The 19193-nt window shown below is 38.8% G+C and overlaps 1 protein-coding gene across 3 annotated transcripts in view; it reads left to right on the top strand.

Moving 5' to 3' along the window:
* Window positions 1–4538: 4538 nt before the first annotated feature.
* The window catches only part of CDH18 (cadherin 18), a 434225-nt gene continuing 419570 nt past the window's right edge, over window positions 4539–19193 (top strand). For all 3 annotated transcript variants that reach the window (XM_068670852.1, XM_068670851.1, XM_068670845.1), the window contains exon 1: window positions 4539–4644. The gene's annotated coding sequence lies outside the window, so the exon portion shown is untranslated. The remainder of the gene's footprint in view (window positions 4645–19193) is intronic.

Genomic DNA, 19193 nt, shown 5'->3' with positions numbered 1-19193 from the left:
ACCTTTTCTATTGTAGAAGAGCTTGTATTGTGTTATTGGCAATAGTAGTACTACATTACAGGGCTATGTCGCGAGACATGAAAAGGTAAGTGAAGGCCACAAACTGATATATGTAATTGATGTTTGCTACTGAAAACAGCACCATTTGCTTTTGACCTTTGCTTCTTAGCAATTTTGCTATACTCTGCCTTGGATTCCTTGTTGGGTGTGGTCGTGTATTGGGTTTACATGGCAAGGTTTTGGTAGCAGGGGAACTGCAGGGGTGGCCTCTGTGAGCAGATCCCAAGCAGATCCCATGTCAGATCAGAGCAAAGGGACCTGCTGCTGGCCACAGCCAAGCCAGGGAGTGACACTGGGTGGGCCTCTGGGAGAGCAGATTTAAGGAAGGGGAGGAAAAAACAAACAAACAAACAAAAAAAAAAAAAAACAACCTGCAGCTGGGAGACAGGAGTGAGATCTATCCCTGCATCCTCCAAGGTCAATGCAGAAGGAGGGCAGGAGGTGCTCCAGGCATGGAGCAGAAGTTCCTCTGAAGCCCATGGAGAGGCCCCTAGTGGAGCAGGCTGTCCCCCTGCAGCCCATGGGTCCCACATGGAGCAGATCTCCACGCTGCAGCCCGTGGAGGAGCCCTGGAGCCCTCAGTGGAGCAGGGGCAGAGAGTGCCAGTGAAGGAATGGAGACAAAGCGTTAGGGACTGAACACAGTCCCCATTCCCCTTTCCCCTGCACTGCTCAGGGGGAGGATGTAGGATAGGGTGGATGGAGGGAAGTGTTTTTTTGTTTTTTGTGTTTGTTTGTTTGTTTTTTGTTTTTTGTTTGTTTGTTTTAGTTTGTGTGTTTGTCACTGCTCTAGCTTGTTAACCATAGGTAATAAATTGTATTAATCTCCCTATGCTGAGTCTGTTTTGCCTGTGATGATAATTGCTGAGTGATCTCCCTGACATTATCTCACCCCCTGAGCCCTTTTCATTGTACTTTTTCTCCCCCTTTCGCTTTGAGGAGGGGAAATTAGAGATCAGTTGTGGTGGAGCTCAGCTGCCCAGCTGGGTAAAACCACCACAGGTTGTGAGACATACAACTGAAGGATTTTTTTCTCTTGAAAGGCTGGTAGGTTTTTTGCAGAAAAAAAAAATAAATAGACAGTGTCCTGTACTATTAGTCTCAGTTAACCTTCTGAATAATATTAAACCATCATGGAACATGAGTTCTCTGTAATTAAGATGTCTTCTCCCAAGTTAGGTATCCCCTGTAAGATGAAGAACTCCGGAAACAGAAATATGTTGTATAACTTTAAAGCAAATGAGGATAAAGTACTGACAAAGTCTTTGATGGTCCTATCAAGCCATTTTGTGTATTTTCTTGAACTCTGATTATTAAAGTTAATCATGTTATGTGCCATAGTCTCTAAGGGACAAATGCAGCTCACCCTAAATTTGGAGGGCTGACCATATTATTAATTTGAGTGATTAAGGGAGAATCAACCTGGAAAAGCAGGTTTGATGTGCTGGTGGCTCATGTTTTCTTATGAAGTTCTTTCATTCAAGAATTTCACTGCCATTTCTGAATCCACTCTATGCCGTCTGGTAGCACTCCATATTCCAACCTCTGAAGAGGACAGATTATCTTCTAATGATTTTATTTTACTATTCTTAATGTGCTCAGGCCTGATCTTAACTGATGTATGCTACTGAAAGGTTTTCATATTTTAGCTGCCTGTACATAAATCTAGACTGAAGTCATTACAGTTTAGCTGAGTGGGATTTAGCAGCCTAATGCCATTTTAGTTGGCCTGTGATATTTGCTCAGTTCCAGAAGACTGTTCAGAAGGTCTTCCATAGGATCCTGTTTTATATCTGGGTATCGTCCCATTTGGATGTCATTAGATTCTTACATTTACCTAATCTTACCCATAAACTTCCTGGCTTTGAATATCAATTTAGAAGAAGGTGGTGGCTGACCATCGATGTCCATTTGCTCTTTTAAACAAAACTCTAATTTCTCATGTGCTGACAGCTTTTCTTTATGATGTCACTTATCAGAATTTATCATCCATGTTGGACTTATTTTTTATGCTGTTGAACTGAACACTTGCAAGCCCAGAAGGAAGTTGAGCTTCTCACAAATCACAACCAGCCTAATACCAGATGGTTACAAATCACACCCAGCAGAAAAGTTGGATCTTGGATTGCCAAGAAATAGTATATAGAATACAAAAAAATCATGGGCAAATATGGGATCTTAAGAAAATCGGCCAACAGAAATAAAGAAGAAAAGACAATGCCTTAATGTTGCATTTTTTGTGTCACTAAATTTGACTTCAGTGGCTGAGAAGAAACACGGGCTGAAACCAGAAGTAGAAAAAGTGACAGAATAATTAATAATGAATAGCAATTGAGGATTAGTATGGAAATACCAACAACAGACTTGAACATATCTCAGTATATCACCAGAACCTTAACGTTAGGAAGAAACACAACAGGATCATTACACAAAGAACAATTCTGTCATTCTTACTTGAAGTATAACTCATAAATCTATCAATGTCATTTTTGTAGCCAAAGAACAATTATTCCAATGTGATGATTGAAACTAATCTATCCTCTTTCTCTGTGACTGCAGGAAAACTGTTAAAAGCTAAGGCAGTAAAAGTGACCCAGAATAAGTTAGCAAATGTTTCTACATGTACCTGGGTGCCCAGAGAATCTGTGGATGCCCCATCCCTGGAGGTGTTCAAGGCCAGGCTGGATGGGGCTTTGAGCAACCTGGTCTGGTGGGAGGTGTCCCTGCCCATGGCAGGAGGTTTGGAACTGGATGGAGTTTAAGGTGCCTTCCAACCCAAACCATTCCATCATTGATTCTATGATTCTATGTGAAACGAGAAGTTAGCAATAAAGAAAAATCCTAACTCTGAAGAAAAGCATGTGAGAACAGCACAGATAGGACCATGATATTTATAATGCTTTTAAGGGCTAAACTCAACACAAATGATTCTGTTCTGTTGTATGGAAGAGAGTTATGTGTTTGTTTGCAAAACATATGCAAAATATTTTGCCAGATGTTAGTGAAGAATCAGTAGCATAGTTCTGGGATAGATGACATTTCATCTGTAATTGGCTTACACTGTGCAACATTTTTAGTCCTTTTTTCTTGTTTTAAGTAAAATCTAGCTGTTGCTGTTTGTAGCTCCTCTGGGGTGACTAGAGATCTCAGTTGTTTACCAGTTATATTACAGAGAGGCAAATGGGGAGCAGTAAGAATGGTATAATTGTGGAGACATTTCTTCAACTCCTGCTATTACCTTGACCCAAACAGTTGTTCAAGGACTTCAGGGTGTATTTGAAGACTTTTCTGTCATAAAAAGGAAGGTTTCTTGACTTGTGAGATGATGTGATGTTGTGAGGAAAAAGAAAACAACTGGATATGGAACAGAGTTTGCTTGTGGTTTTTAAGTTTGTTGGCATGAATGATTCACAAGTAGTTTATAGTGAACAGTAAATTTTAAGAAAGCTAACAAAGCTTCTCTGTAAATGAAGTTAAAACATAACTATATTTTGCTGGCAGAATTCACACTACAGTAAGTGATGCGCTTTCTCACTTTTTTTTTTTTTAACCTCCCATATGCAGCATAACCTTCCATAGACCCTAGTGCTGTCATAGATTGAGAGAGACGAAAGCTGATCAAGTAAAAAGATAGGATCAAATAGATAAGTTTTTTGTTTGATTGTTTGTTTGTTTTTACGGTGTACCTAAATTTTTTTTTGTGCTTTTATATTAAGAATCCATGTATCTGTCATTAGGTATTCTAATACATACAGGGTCTTATGGGAACAATGACAAAAATATTTCCTAGTGGTCTGATGTCTGTATTTAACTTTTCAATGGTTGACTGTTATTCACATTTATTAGTATCATTATCTCCCAGATTTGTTAGGTGGTGATACCTGAAAAGAGTCAAAATATCTAGTGAGATTATATCAACATATTGCATATTCGAGAAAGGTTGGTAGTTACTGCATATAAATGAAGAAATAGAAAAGTATTATGTAAAACAGATTTAGTTCTTTATATGTACAAGATCAGAAATATATTTGTGTTGTATAATTATTTTTCATGTGTTCTGAATGGATACTTTCCCAATCAATAATTATTTCTTAGCAGTAATACTTACTCTATATAATGATAAGTAATACTTATTTCTCTACAGCACTAACTCATCACTGTTTTAAAACTAAAATATTTTCAGATTAGCTCATTTTCATAATTTTAGCGTGAAATCATTAATTACTCCCATACTAGGTACAAGCCATTAAAATATCATTGTTATACATTTTATTATTCCATTATTCTACCAGAATTCTAACTTTGAACAGCTGCCTAAAAATAAAAATCCATACATGAAGTGCTGACTTCATAAATTTGCCAGGATGAATATCTTAATCTCTTCATGTCCCATTGCAAAGGACAATCCAATGCTGTTGTCTGTTTATTTAAGTATCATGCAAAGAAAAACATTATTATCTGAGCATATTCAAAACTGTTCTGTTCCAGTGAAAGCTGCTGAATCATCAGACTTCTGGTATTTTCAGTGCAGAGTGGCAAGACTGTTTGACAGAACACCTTTCTAACCTCAGCTACTCATCAACTTGTAAGTACAGTCTCATATTTTCCTAATTTTCATCACCTCCCAAATGTTTGGGCTGCCTTAGGTGAATAACAATTGATAAAATTGCTTCACCTCTATTTTCCCTTTCTCTTATATAAAAGCATTTTTCTTTAATGTGTGGTGCTCCTTTAAAGCTTGTAACACATTTAAGACAGCATTTACAAGTGCTTTAGGAGAATTTTATTTTTTTTTAATAGGCCTGTTCAGCACCTATCAGAGTGCTGTTCAGTGACCTGTATTACTCTTGGAGTATAAAACATAAGTAGGAATAAGAATACGATGGATCATCTGTAACAAACACATTGCTACATTAGTCTGATAGAGTTTGTTCAGAATGGTATCTAGCAATCGGTTACTAGAGTTGGTGATTTCCATTAAATGGTACCTGAACATTTAGGTTCTATTATTATCCACCCCCTTGATTTTCAGATTATTTTTATTTTATTTTACATACTTTGTTCTTCCCACTGTTATTGTATTATTGTATTATGTACTATGTTACACTATTTGAGAGTGCACTTCTGTGTCATTCAGAAGGGTAGTCTAAATGGTTATGTCTGTCCTATCTTCAAACATACGCATGAAGGCAACATATTCAGTCATACACCTACTCATAACCCAAGAAAGTTAACATAAATCACGAGTGTATTTCATTGGAACTACACCTGGATTAACTGCAGTGTGCACTGTGTCAGGTACTTACTACTGAGTTACAGAAGAAGGATATTTTAAATGTGGGGATGATGAAAGCAGTTTTCAAAGTCATTGAATGTCATGATTTTTTTCAACACACTTAACTGTTGAATAATTTTGCTTTGCTTTGCTTCTGTATTTTCTTTTATCATATTAACATAAAAGTGAAAAAAGCTCTTATGGGGAACAAAGCCAGGTTTTTATGTGCTGTCCTAAAAACAAAAAAAAGCAAGAGTATGATTGATGTCAGTGAGACAGAACTAAAGACATTACTGCTTGAGTAGTGTGACACTGTGCATGATATCATTGAACAGGTGAAAGTGTAATGTGGAAAGGTGGAATAAAGGCACACATTTATAAAGGACTCATCAGATGACACAAAAATTCATGATCTTTTTAAGGACTATTACAATGCTGTACATTTTCAAAGCCTTTGAAGAGCTTTAGTTGTGTAGCTCCCTTTCATGTCAGTAGGAGACATACTTTCCTGTGATAAGGTTTGGCTGATTTAATCTCACATATTTTGTTACTGAGCAAATCAGACCTTGGTCACTTTTATTATGGCATGCTATGAATTTTAAAAGCATGTTTAAACAATATTAGATTAAGTAATGAAGCAAATTGTAAGTGCAAGTTTTCATTTTGTCTTAGCAGTTTCATTTTCACTTATGGTCTTAATGTAATACAATCCCCTGAATATTCAAGAACAGTTTTTTCAATATTTCATTGACATTACTATTTATCATTGTTTCATATTTCCTTCCTTTACTTAGAAGGAAGGAAAAAATGGTTTCAGGACTATTACTAGTTATGAAGGGAACAAGTCCACTTTTGTGTGTGTTGATGTTAAAATATTTATTAGTGTTATTAGTTTTAGGATTTAATTCTATGGACCTGGTACTGACCAATGAACTGAGAGTGGATTCACATGCTTAGTAAATATCCATCATCTGTGCTTTTTGGAAAGAAAAAATAAAATCTATCTCTCACAAATATTTGCTATTTTAGTGAAAGCACACTTACCTTTTAACTAAAGGTTTATATAGAGGATTATACTATTGTTTTTTAGTAAAATGTAAGAGAATAAACTGTCAGCTATGCTACAGCAGAACTTCAAGCTCCAGAGTTAAAAGGAAAAACAGCTTTTAGCCATCATTCAGTCATTTGATTTGAAGGCAAACTGGGCCATGGAAGAAATGAAGACACGTTTCTATGTTGTTGGTTTCTAATAACAACAGGAGAGTTTTTACAGTGTTAAGGAATGTTATATCATCTTTCTTTGAAGAACCTCTACTGAACAGAAAGGATGAGTTGGCCCATACCCTCCCCTTATGCCCTCCCCTTCCGGCCCTGCCTTCCCAGGTGCCCTTACACAACAGGTTTGAGGCCCTGGAGACTGAGAGACCCATGGGTGAGGATGAGGTAGAAAGTGTACCCAGGAAGATGCCTAGGGCAAGGAAGTCGACTCCACGCCTCAGGACTGCCTCCACCAGGACAGAAAGAAGGATGATTGTTGTGGGCGACTCCCTTCTCAGGGGAACAGAGGGCCCTGTTTGTCGGCCTGACCCTACCCGTAGGGAAGTCTGCTGCCTCCCTGGGGCCAGGGTCAGGGACGTTGCCAGGAAGCTTCCCAACCTGGTTCGCCCCTCTGACTATTCTCCTCTTTTGATAGCCCAGGCGGGCAGTGATGACATTGAAGAGAGAAGCCTCAAGGCTATCAAACGAGACTTCAGGGGACTGGGGCAATTAGTGGAGGGAGCGGGAGTACAGGTGGTGTTTTCATCTATCCCTAAGGTGGCAGGGAGGGGTACAGAGAGGACACGGAAAGCCCACCTGATAAACACGTGGCTCAGAGGCTGGTGCCAGCACAGAAATCTTGTTTTTTTTGACCATGGGGCGCTTTACTCGGCACCTGGCCTGATGGCCGCAGACGGGTCCCTATCTTTTAGGGGAAAACGGATCCTGGGCCAGGAGCTGGCGGGGCTCAATGAGAGGGCTTTAAACTAGGTGAGATGGGGGATGGGGCTGAAACAAGGTTTGTTAGAGCTGTGCCAGGGGGAACAATGGCAAGGCTGGGGGATAAGGCAATGGCCCAGCTGAAGTGCATCTACACCAATGCACGCAGCATGGGTAACAAACAGGAGGAGCTGGAAGCCATCGTGCAGCAGTCAGGCTATGACTTGGTTGCCATCAGGGAGACGTGGTGGGACCAGTCTCATGACTGGAGTGCTGCAATGACTGGCTATAGGCTCTTCAGAAGGGACAGGCAGCACAGAAGGGGTGGTGGTGTGGCTCTCTATATCGGAGAATCTTTGGATGTTGCGGAACTCAAGGCTGGGAATGACAAGGTCGAGTCCCTTTGGGTTAGGATCAGCAGGAAGGCTGACAAGGCTAGCATCCTGGCTGGGGTCTGTTATAGACTGCCGAACCAGGATGAGGAGACAGATGAGGAGTTCTACAGGCAGCTGACAGAAGTTGTGAAATCGTCGGTGCTTGTTCTCGTGGGGGACTTCAACATCCCTGACATATCCTGGAAGCACAACACAGCCCAGAGAAAGCAGTCTGGGAGGTTTCTGGAGAGCGTGGAAGATAGCTTTCTGACGCAGCTGGTTAGTGAGCCTACCAGGGGTGGTGCCCCGCTAGACCTTCTCTTCACAAACAGAGAAGGTCTGGTGGAGGATGTGATTGTCGGGAGCTGTCTTGGGCAGAGTGACCACGAAATGGTGGAGTTCTCTGTTCTTGGCGAGGCCACAAAGGGGACCAGCAAAATGACTGTATTGGACTTCCAGAGGGCTGACTTTGTGCTGCTGAGGACACTGGTTGGTAGAGTCCCTTGGGAGGTGGTTCTGAAGGGCAGAGGAGTCCAGGAAGGCTGGGCGCTCTTCAAGAAGGAAATCTTAATGGCACAGGAGCGGTCTGTCCCCACGTGCCCACAGATGAGTTGGCGTGGAAGAAGATTGGCCTGGCTCAACAGAGAGTTGCAGCTTGAGCTTAGGAGAAAAAAGAGGGTTTATAATCTTTGGAAAAAAGGGCGGGCCACTGAGGAGGACCATAAGGATGTTACGAGGCTGTGCAGGGACAAAATTAGAAAGGCCAAAGCTCATCTGGAGCTCAATCTGGCTACTGCCATTAAAGATCACAAAAAATCTTTTTACAAATACATCAACGCAAAATGGAGGACAAAGGAGAATCTCCATCCTTTATTGGATGCGGGGGGAAACCTTATTACAAAAGATGGGGAAAAGGCAGAGGTGCTTAATGCCTTCTTCGCGTCAGTCTTTAGTGGCAATACCGGTTGTTCTCTGGATACCCAGTACCCTGAGCTGGCGGAAGGGGATGGGGAGCAGAATGTGACCCTCACTATCCACGAAGAAATGGTTGGCGACCTGCTACAGCACTTGGATGTACGCAAGTTGATGGGGCCAGATGGGATCCACCCAAGGGTACTGAGAGAACTGGCAGAGGAGCTGGCCAAGAGTCCTGGCTATCAGGGGAGGTCCCAGTTGACTGGCGGCTAGAAAACGTGACGCCCATCTACAAGAAGGGCCAGAGGGCAGACCCGGGGACCCATAGGCCTGTCAGTTTGACCTCTGTACCAGGGAAGCTCATGGAGCAGATTATCTTGAGAGTCATCACGCGGCACTTACAGGGTGAGCAGGCAATCAGGCCCAGTCAGCATGGGTTTATGAAAGGCAGGTCCTGCTTGACGAACCTGACACGTTCAGGTTCCTCCTGAACCTCCTTCTATGACAAAGTGACATGCTGGGTGGACGAGGGAAAGGCTGTGGATGTGGTCTACCTTGACTTCAGCAAGGCTTTTGACACCATTTCCCACAGCATTCTCCTCAAGAAACTGGCTGCTCGTGGCTTGGACTGGCGTACACTTTGTTGGGTTAGAAACTGGCTGGATAGCCGGGCCCAAAGAGTTGTGGTGAATGGAGTCAAATCCAGCTGGAGGCCAGTCACTAGTGGCGTTCCCCAGGGCTCGGTGCTGGGGCCAGTCCTCTTTAATATCTTCATCGATGATCTGGATGAGGGCATTGAGTGCACCCTCAGTAAGTTTGCAGATGACACCAATCTAGAGGTGTGTGTCAATCTTCTCGAGGGCAGGAAGGCTCTGCAGGAGAATTTGGATAGGCTGCACCGATGCGCTGAGGTCAACTGCATGAAGTTCAACAAGGCCAAGTGCCGGGTCCTGCACCTGGGGCGCAATAACCCCAAGCAGAGCTACAGGCTGGGAGATGAGTGGTTGGAAAGCTGCCGGGCAGAGAAGGACCTGGGAGTATTGGTTGATAGTTGGCTGAATCTGAGCCAGCAGTGTGCTCAGGTGGCCAAGAAGGCCAACGGCATCCTGGCTTGTATAAGAAGCAGTGGCCAGCAGGGCTAGGGAGGTGATCGTCCCCCTGTACTTGGCTCTGGTGAGGCCGCACCTTGAGTACTGTGTTCAGTTTTGGACCCCTCGCTACAAGAAGGACATGGAGGTGCTTGAGCAAGTCCAGAGAAGGGCGACGAAGCTGGTGAGGGGCCTGGAGAACAAATCCTATGAAGAGCGGCTGAGGGAGCTGGGCTTGTTCAGCCTGGAGAAAAGGAAGCTCAGTGGCGACCTTATTGCTCTTTACAGATACCTTAAAGGAGGCTGTAGAGAGGTGGGGGTTGGCCTGTTCTCCCATGTGCCTGGTGACAGGACGAGGGGGAATGGGCTAAAGTTGCGCCAGGGGAGTTTTAGGTTGGATCTTAGGAAGAACTTCTGTACCAAAAGGGTTGTTAGACATTGGAACAGGCTGCCCAGGGAAGTGGTGGAGTCACCATCCCTGGAGGTCTTTAAAAGACATTTAGATGTAGAGCTTAGGGATATGGTTTAGTGGGGACTGTTAGTTTTAGGTCAGAGGTTGGTCTCGATGATCTTGAGGTCTCTTCCAACCTAGAAATTCTGTGATTCTGTGATACACAACTACGTTGGCTTTATGGTATAGGAGGATTTCCCCATGGCAGGGACGAATCAACTTCTGATGCAGGACAGTTTTAAGATTTCCTAAGATGTGAACTAGTGTGTAACTAGGCAGCTCTGCTGCATCCTGAAGAAATCAGAGAATCACAGAATCACAGAATTTCTAGGTTGGAAGAGACCTCAAGATCATCAAGTCCAACCTCTGACCTAACACTAACAAGTCCACTAAACCGTATTGCTAAGTTCAACATCTAAACGTTTTTTAAAGACCTCCAGGGATGGTGACTCCACCCCTGTCCTGGGAAGCCCATTCCAATGCCTCACAACCCTCTCAGTAAAGGTGTTCTTCCTAATATCCAACCTAAAACACCCCTGGCGCAACTTAACAAATGTTAAGTCTAAAACACAAGATGCATTAAAAAATTGCGTGTGTGAATTGTGAATAAGGTGGAAGCACTTGTTGTGACGTGTTTTCAATTAAATTTATGTCACTGGAGTGTAATGGAGAGCAAGATTAGAAACTGGCACCTTGTTGTATGTGAAAACAAATGTAATGAAGAGGCACGTGTCTAGAAATGGTTATGTATCTTTATGAATGTAAGACCTTCAAAGAAACATGGTGTGCTAAGACTTAATTGACTAAATTATGATTAAAGATAAGGAAATCATAAATATCTATAATCTAAATGTAACAATGATAGAAGACAATTAATTTCTACCAGGACTGGAAACCAGGTAGCTTTAAAGTGATGCAGAAATTTTCTGTTCTATTACTTTCTGATGATACACTACAAGGCACACTCCAAACCTGCTAAGTTTATTTTACAAAGCATATTCAGGAAATGAGTTTATAGAGAAAGGTAGCTAGTAAAAATGTATTTCAACTTTGAAGTTTAACACCTAGTTAACCTCTTTTTCAGTCTGTTAAAAAAATACCTAATCTCAGCAGAACAGAATTTCTGGTCAGCTTTTGGAGCACAGCTCTGCTTTTTGAATATTGTGGGTTTTGGGGGAGTGGTAGATAGTATTTATTATGCTTGCCGTCTATGAAGCTTTTTGACTCTCCTAAGAATCATACTGAGAAATAATTAAGTATGGTTTTGGATTTTGTCCCATAACAAGTATAACTTGTACTAACAGTACTAACTTGTACAATTAATAAATCTATAGAAGTAAAAAGACAGCAACAAAACAACAACAAAAAAACTACAGTGAAATTATTTCACCATTTGTCCATGACTAAAAAAAAATAATTTATGAATGCACTTGAATTTACCTGTCCTGAGTTGCACCATTCAAGTGCAGCAGATTAGTTTGACCACTAAAGATGAGCCATTTGTTTTAAAGTTTGGCTTGCCTTTTTTTTTTTTTTCCCCTTCATTTGTTTACTGGTTTTTAATTAAAACAAGCAAACAAACAAAAACTTTATATTTAGGAAGAAAATTTAATGTTTTGAGCTTTCCATCTCGAAATCTAATATGCAAGTTCTTTGAACAGTAAATTACAGTGATAAAATATACTTTCACTGTTGGCAAATCATTCCTTTTTCCTTCAAAATGAATTGTTAGTTTAGAATTAAACAGCTTGATTCAGGGTGTACAATTTTAAGTAGCTGTGTAAGGAAAAGAATTTGAGAAGCACTGAGAAGTGGAAAAACTTGGTTACAATATGAAGACAAGCTGTGTGAGTGATTAATATTCAGGAAGGCCAATGAAAATTTAATTCAACTAACTCAGGTTAGTTGAATTTCATCTCATTTTCTCTTGCAGTTCCTATATAAACACTATATTCATCTCTCTGGTAGTTCATATCAGCTAATTCCTGTACAACTACAGTTGCTGACAGTGGGAAAAACATTGTCTTTGCTCTTATAAGTACTCTTTGAAGCCTACAGAGCAGAATTGGCACAGACTGTTAGTAATAATTGAAATTACTTTTCTGAAAGTAACTTATCTCATCCTAACACACCTTACATTTTTGTCTGCTGTAATTTTCTTTCTTATATCCCTTTCTGGAAATAAAAAGAAAGCTATAGTGAATCAGTATAGAGTGCAGGTCTCATTAAAAGCTGTTTCAACACTGTGCATAGGATGTGTTGGGAAATACACACAGAATGAATATTAATTTGTAATGTGTGCTGGGAGTGGGAGAATGATCCATTTCAGAAGAATTTTGGCTTTGATTATTTAACATATTCCTTCTGTTTTTACTGACAAAAAAAAAATCTGTAGAATTGTGTATTCCTACAGGATTGTGAAAAGTCCTCTATATTTTAAAACAATTGTTAGAAATTGATTAGCAGGAATCTGTGCTTACTAGAGGATGACAACTGTTCTTTTCAGTACAACCAGCAGGCACATTTCTGTAGTCTTATTTATTTATTTTGTCTGAAAATAAAATTTAAATGTTTCTGCCAGAATGCATATTAAAGAGAAGATTTTTATTTGTTTATTTATTTATTTTAAATCAGTCTCTGGTAAGTGTGTGTGAAATCTGCTTAAAACAAGTAATTCCCTTTTGTTTGCCATGGAAGCTCGTAGAAAGACTTAGTGAATTTCAGTAATCAGAGAAATTGCAGCAGCTAGAAAGAGCAAAAAAGTAGGTGGATAGTAGCAATATGTTAATCTATGAGGGTTTTTTGTTTGTTTGTTTGTTAAGTTTCTAAGGAATATCTGTCTCTTTTGCTTCCACTTCCTTCTTAATAAATTGAGAAGCATTTTTTTTTGGAAAACTCACAGGAAGATGAGCTTCAATTTGTTACTGCTGAGAGTAAGTCAGTGTATTTTTATTATGTTCTTGCTCACTCTGACCAGGTGAGTTTTTGTGTTTGAGGCAGAATTTAGTGGAATCTCAGACAGAGAGGGGCTGAGATTTTCCCCTCCAGGCACAAGGTGCAGCTGCTGCTCCAGGGCTGACTCTCTTGAGACATGAGCAGAATTCAGCCTTGAAGGGTGGGACTGAGCCACATTGCTCTCATTCGACTGCTCAAAATGTTGACTTATTATTGAATAGGGATACCCCATTACCACCACATCTTAAAATGCTTTGGCTTCTATTTTTTATTTTATTTTTATTTTCTTGTGTAACTTGATGTGATGGATATGCTAAATCAATTGACTTGACTGTGCTTTAATCGTGTTTTAGTATTTTTCTACTCTTTTTTTTTTTTTTTTTTTTTTTTTTTTTGTCACAAGGAATCATTGTAAAATGATGTAATTTTCTAAGCTTTCCATGCCATATAACCAGATAATAAAGATTAAATACACACAGGACAGAGTAATAGGAGACAAGTGAGTACTTGAAGATTTTGTTCATTATTATGTGCAGACTTTATAATTAACTCATTATTTAAAAACAATGTAGCATCCCTTGATGGACAGTGCCTATTTAGGATAATTGCTGAAAATAATTTTGAGAGATTGTGCTTCCTGACACATAATGTGATATATGCTTACTGTGTTCAAATGTCCTGAAAAAGGAAACACTTCATGCTTGGTCACATATGTATATATTAAAAGATATGATGTTTTCATAAAGTGGCACCATCCAGTGTTATAGTACTGTCTGCAAATTTGAATAATCTTCCTTTGCTCAGTGGACAGTAATTTCAGCATGTGTCAAGTGTACTTTCTGTTTGGATTTTGAGTAGGAAGCATTATGGATCTCACAGTGAGGTTTTTATTATGGGGCACACAACAAATGAACAGCAATACCAGGAGTACTTACTGTGTTGATGTGCTCTTTATTTAGAGATGTGTATACCCTATGCAAAATGTTTTTGAGCAGAAGACTTACTAAGAGAGAGACTCAATGAAGCCTGCAAATACAAGCCAGGGTGTGAAGGTTTCCTAACCAGAGTCCTCTTGGACAATCCATCGGACATGTAGTTTTCTTCAAAATCCATGTTCTTTATCTCTGCACAGATTGCCTCTTGAAGACAGCCCACATCTTTAAGTCTGTGACTTTGTGTGTGTGTGTTCTTAGTAGTGTACTTGAAGAGATACACTGTGGTAATATGTCGACCCTGTGCAGTAGGACTTCAGATAGTCATAAGTATTCATCTCTTTGACAATATTTATGAGGAATTATTTTAAAAGATTACTCTATAAAGTCAGTGGTTCTTTTGGTTTTCCTGTGCAGGCCATGTAAGACAAGTAATCCTCACTCTACATGGAATCCTTATGTGTGCTTCTAATTTTGCTACCAGCCAAAATGTAAACATGGATTTTCAAGAAAGGCCTAGATTTGTACCACCGTAGTCTTATGTCATCATTTATGCCAAAAGCAACCAGAGCAAAACTGTGCTAAATCAGATTATAGCCTTTTGTTTTCCATTTGCATGGATGTATTTCACTTTGTAAAGCACAGTGTGGAGTGGAGGCATTTAGTAAATACTGATGTACTCCAGCATGTCTGAGACCCTGTCTTAGCTCTCAGGAGCAGAAAAGAGATTTATATGAGCTGTCATAGTATTAATATTAGTAACAATTTCTCCCTCAGCACTCTGAGAATTAAGTTGCTTGTCCTTTGAATGTAAAGTACAACAAAATAGAACTTTATTGAAAGACAATATGAAGTTTTAGGTTATGAAAAAAAGTGTGTCAGTGGTTAGAGAGCTGATTTCCTCCAAGCCATTGTAGTGGGATTTTCCTAGACATCGTTATGCCCTTATAATTTAGTCTTCCATCATTGTGCACGTGTTAATTATTGACAGGTAGCTTAACTTATCTTTGTATTCATTCTAGAAAGAGAAGACACCTTTTGTTTTCTCATTTGTTAACTGCAGTTACACTGCTGTGGTTCATTGCCTGGTTTTGGAAGATGTAAAGACAGAAAGAGTGGAAATAGTTCAGGACTCACAACATCATACCATTACAAAATATAACAGTTCCCACTGGTGCAAATATGAATTTTATATGTAAGGAAGAAATGTGTATTTAGCTTACCCTACAAACATTTTTAATTTTTATTTTTTACCATATATTCACATATACATTATAAATGCAACTTTTCTTTATGTATGTTCAGTGATGAATTCAGGCTGATTCTATTAGTTCATAGAAATCTTAACCAAGAAGTTCACAAGTGGTTTTCATCTAATTTTTATTTCCTTGGTTTTAGTTTATTCAGATATTAGGGTTTTTTTTTTTTTTTGTTTTTGTTTTTGTTGTTTTGTTTCATCTTTTGTTGTGATCCCTTTCTTCTAAAATGTTTGGGGATCTGATGATCTCAGATTGATTACATAGATATGAAAGAATTCAAAGTAACAAATCCATTTATAACACTGATACTCAGATGTCATCTCTGGAGAATATCCCTAGTCTCTAGAATATATTTTATTTTACAATGGTATTTTCTGATATAGGATTTTACCTGCAGAATGTACCTTCTTATGTTGATACTTTCTTATTTGTATCTGTTCTCCACCAGAACAGTTATTGCTATTCCTTACTGTGCTCAATCCAACAAAACTTACTGGGAGCAGGACGGCCATGAGGCTGATCAGAGGGCTGGAGCACCTCTCCTACAAAGACAGGCTGAGGGAGTTGGAGTTGTGCAGCGTGGAGACGAGAAGGCTCCAGTAAGACCTTAGAGCAGCCTTCCAGTACCTAAAGGGGGCCTACAGGAAAGGTGGGGAGGGACTCTTCTCTTTGTTAGCGATAGGGCAAGGGGAAATGCCTTTAGAGTAAAAGAGAGTAGGTTTAGATTAGATGTTAGGAAGAAATTCTTCACTCAGAGGGTGGTGAGGCACTGTTACAGGCTGCCAAGAGAAGCTGTGGCTGCCCCATCCCTGGAAATGTTCAAGGCCAGGCTGGATGGGGTTTTGGGCAACCTGGTCTGGTGGGAGGTGTCCCTGCCCATAGAAGGGAGTTGGAACTAGTTGGTCTATAAGATCCCTTCCAACCCAAACCATTCTGTGATTCTATGATTCATTTCATGTTTTTCTACCTTTCAGATATTGTTTTCTGAAATATACTTTCTTAGTGTACTAACTGAAGTATTTTTGTCAGTGCTTTATAAACAGCAAAAAATGGATTCTTACAAAAGGGGAAAGTCTTAGTGTATTGTTCCTGTTGCTTGGCATGAATATTGTAAGGAAAATTTCCAATCAACTTGTGCATGGGAACAGTGCCCACACAGCAGATGGCTATGGGTATAACCATACAGAAGACTATGTCCATGCATTAAATGTGTTTACTGAGGGCAGATTTCCCAGGTTAGAATTTCATGTATCTGCAACTTCTGTGCCAATGAATATGAGAATATGCTACTATTACTCATCTTCTCAAAAAGTCTAGCTTTTTAACATTTTTCTCATTTGCATAAAGTCTTCCATCAAAATAAAAAAACTTTTTTTGTGTGTTGACTTTATTGCATATGGGATGAACAAGGATTATTATTCTTATTTTTTTCCAGTTCTTACATGGGACATATAAATAGTAATAAAAAGAGGTAAATGTATTATCAGCTAACAGAAGGTGGGCCATTACATAAATTTAACATAGCTATTTGTGCCTAAATTGACATAGTTAATAAATGAAAGTGAGATTCACTGGTTCCCCAGCTTTTTCTTTAATTTATTCTGATAAAGGACCATTTTATAATCAGGTCCTACAGCGTTTATTTGTATCATTAAGTTACTTGCTCACATGTAAACATTTGTGGAATACTACTATTGATTTGCTTCATATAAGTCTGTTCTTTTGCTTCTTTCAGGAGAAACTTTCATCATACTCATTTATTTAAAAATGCTGTGTGTCTGTCAATAAAATCAACAACCAGTTCCAGGAGAATCTGTTCTAGTCTTTGTTCCTGAATCACATTTTTCTTATCAGCTACCCATGAATGTATAATTTGAAAGAAACAAAAGTATTAAACCTATTTTGCAGTCCTGGTCATTTGAAATAACAGGTGGTTTAAAAATCATAAAAATAATGGAAACTGACTACATTGTTTGAGTACAAAGTTTTAAATAATATATATATATGTAGAGATAATGTCCCTATATTTGAAACTACATGCCAAGTAGCACTAGGATGATTAACTGATATTTCTTATCAGATGATTATTGAGGTCAGACTTATCCTATATAAATAACATTGTTTAAAATATTATTTTTTACCTTTAATTTCAATGTAATAGAAATAATACTTTAAAATGTTTTTTTGCTTGCAATTCTTCTGTGTTTTAGAACTTTTTCAACTTGGGCTATTGCAATTTTAAAATGTATTTAAAATATCTTTATTACTGTTATTCAAAAGATTAGATATCTAAGGATGAAACTCTCTGATAGATTGAATTCTGGAGGGAAAAAAAAATAAATAAAAATTGAAAATATGGTGTTCCTTTATTCCTTAGGGGAGAGGAAGCAGTGTCTGCTATTTTCTTATATATTCAATATTATTGATCTTCACTGTTCTTTATGCTGGTGAGAATGTCAGCATTTGGGAGAATGGAAATCTCATTGCTTCTGCAGTATTTGTTGCAGAATAGCCAAGTAGCAATTCTTCAAATCCAGAAAGGCTTGGTTCCCGCCAGCGAGAGATAACTGTATTGCGTAAACAAAGGTAATGTGTGGGAGGTTTTCTTCTAAAACCCCATGCAGCCCACAGACTAGATTTATTTTGGAGTACAGGAACATCTGCAAACATTCAACTGGGCAGAAAGTATATTCCAACTGTTACCATTTTATTTTCTGTCTGTCTTTTAGAGAGTTAGCAGACGTTGATTGACTTCAGAAAGCAGTTCCATACCTGTTCCATACTCTCTGAGTAAATCTTCTCACTAAATAAGTTAGAGTACCTTAGGAAATGCATGGTTTGCTTTAAGATAGGGTTTTTCATAGCATTGTTTGACCTTCAGGTCTGAAAACAATTTTATAATTTCAATTTTGCTGGATAGTGCATGGTACCTAGAGAGGTCACAGGGAGGTTGTAGGTTCAAAGCATTCCAATTTGAGACATGATATAGGACCAAGGATTTCAGACATATTTTTCAAATTTCTTTTCCTTTTACTGCTTGTAGTGTATATACATTGTGAACTGATTCCATCCTCTTCTCTGCAGAAGTTGTTTGTTCTAAAGGGGTCTTACAAATGATACTGTGTTCAGTTGCTCATAACAACTTGTTCTTTTTTTTTTTTTACATTTTATGGTTCTCATACTAACAGAAGCAATAGCAAAGCTCCCCCTTCTTTTTACATTAATCATTAACACTATACAATATGTAATCTGGGCTGCAACAGAATTACTTAGATTCAATTAAATCTTTGTCAGTTTAGCAAGCTATATATATATATTTGCTTGGTTTTCCTAACAGCGGTATCAGTTTTTTTCCTTTGTTTGACAAATTCTAGTCTATGTAGTAAATATCCCTATTTACCAAATATTTAAGATGTTAACAGTATTCAATATTATTTTAATAAAATGAACAATGCTTAGCACAGCTAACCTAAAGTTTACAACCTAAAGTCATTTGAATAACTGAATGTCACTTTGTCTAGAGTAAACCATTTGCAGCAGCACTTGCTTTTCCAAAAGAAGGCAGAGTGAAAACTCCAAATGTTATGTTGATAAATGTCTCGTGTAAACCTATTGCATGTGTGTGGATAAGACATCTAGATACTGACATTCTCTTAACATTATTTATATCTGCAGCAAAAAGCAAATGATAAGTGCACTCAAGTGCACAGAAAGTTAAGTGTTTAAGATGGCAGCTTAAAATGAGATCTATGTACTCAGAGGAGAAATAGCCTTTAGGCAGTTCGAAGCAAGAAGAACCGCAGAGGGCAGAATTGAAAGAATAATTCTTCTTTTCATTGAAAACATGGAGAGTTTTATTCAAGGGATTCAAGTTTCAATCTGCTCATTTTTCACTTTACTTTCTTTGA

Source organism: Anas acuta, chromosome 2, assembly GCF_963932015.1.
Source record: "Anas acuta chromosome 2, bAnaAcu1.1, whole genome shotgun sequence".
Lineage (NCBI taxonomy): Eukaryota > Metazoa > Chordata > Aves > Anseriformes > Anatidae > Anas > Anas acuta.
The sequence above is the reverse complement of the archived record's forward strand: the minus strand, read 5'-3'. Positions and strand labels throughout refer to the sequence as shown.